A 1,441-nucleotide genomic window follows, 5' to 3' on the forward strand; every position below is an offset into this window, starting at 1 on the left:
TGACCTCATCGCTTCATGTTTTCGTTTATTATTGTAACTTTTTTTACACTTTTGCTATGCTGCCGTGGCTTGGACTCATCAATCCTATTTAGAAGAGGGAAAATGGATGTCTCTTTTCGGCAGGCTTCGTTTGTTCATCACTAGCCCACGCTCAAGAAATGGCTCGTCACTCTTTCTACGCCCTGCTTTGTCCCTGGAGCCTCCAAGTTTCTTGTTTGATTTTTGTTGTCTGCTTGATTTCGTCACTCTCCATGTGGATGTGTCGCCTCTTGGTGCGAAACAGTCGATACAGAAAGGTGGGCGAATTTCATTCTGGCTGCTTCATATATATATATATATATATATATATATATATAAGGAAAGAAGTGTATACCTAAGGGCTCGTTTTTCCGTGTTTTAACACAATAATAATGAGATATAACAGACAGTAATGCCAAGGAATGTACAGGGGAAGTTATTAAAACCAATGGAATGTAAATAAGAAGAAAGAAAAGTGGATGAAAAAATTACCAACTGTGAGCAGGAATCGAACCTACGACCTTCGAATTACGCGTTCGATGCTCTAACCACTGAGCTATCACAGCGGCCCTCCCTCCGTCCACTTTTTTGGGTTTATCTGTGAATTTAGAAGTAGGAGCGACAAGCAGCGCCATCTATAAGCCAAACAACGAGTGTGAAAACACTCTTATGCGCATGTTTGTCGTCACGTAGCACGTGAACTTATTATGAGCGGGCAGCTGATTAATTGTCCCTCTTATACAACCTAAACACACCAAATCTGCCAGTACGAGACGTACTCGTTCAATGAAATAAGGGAAAGAGGTGTATACCTAAGGGCTCGTTTTTCCGTGTTTTAACACAATAATAATGAGATATAACAGACAGTAATGCCAAGGAATGTACAAGGGAAGTTATTAAAACCAATGGAATGTAAATAAGAAGAAAGAAAAGTGGATGAAAAAATTACCAACTGTGAGCAGGAATCGAACCTACGACCTTCGAATTACGCGTTCGATGCTCTAACCACTGAGCTATCACAGCGGCCCTCCCTCCATCCACTTTTTTGGGTTTATCTGTGAATTTAGAAGTGGGAGCGACAAGCAGCGCCATCTATAAGCCAAACAACGAGTGTGAAAACACTCTTATGCGCATGTTTGGCGTCACGTAGCACGTGAACTTATTATGAGCGGGCAGCTGATTAATTGTCCCTCTTATACAACCTAAACACACCAAGTCTGCCAGTACGAGACCCTCGTTCAATGAAATAAGGGAAAGAAGTGTATACCTAAGGGCTCGTTTTTCCGTGTTTTAACACAATAATAATGAGATATAACAGACAGTAATGCCAAGGAATGTACAGGGGAAGTTATTAAAACCAATGGAATGTAAATAAGAAGAAAGAAAAGTGGATGAAAAAATTACCAACTGTGAGCAGGAATCG

At 40.7% G+C, this 1,441-nt stretch overlaps 2 non-coding genes across 2 annotated transcripts; both read right to left on the bottom strand.

Moving 5' to 3' along the window:
* Positions 1–511: 511 nt before the first annotated feature.
* TRNAT-CGU (transfer RNA threonine (anticodon CGU)) lies at positions 512–584 on the bottom strand. The gene has a single exon. It is a non-coding gene; the product is annotated as a tRNA-Thr (tRNA).
* Positions 585–968: 384 nt separating this feature from the next.
* On the bottom strand, positions 969–1,041 carry TRNAT-CGU (transfer RNA threonine (anticodon CGU)). The gene has a single exon. It is a non-coding gene; the product is annotated as a tRNA-Thr (tRNA).
* Between the last annotated feature and the right edge of the window lie 400 nt (positions 1,042–1,441).

Source organism: Rhipicephalus microplus, chromosome 4, assembly GCF_043290135.1.
Source record: "Rhipicephalus microplus isolate Deutch F79 chromosome 4, USDA_Rmic, whole genome shotgun sequence".
In the NCBI taxonomy this organism is placed as follows: Eukaryota; Metazoa; Arthropoda; class Arachnida; order Ixodida; family Ixodidae; genus Rhipicephalus; species Rhipicephalus microplus.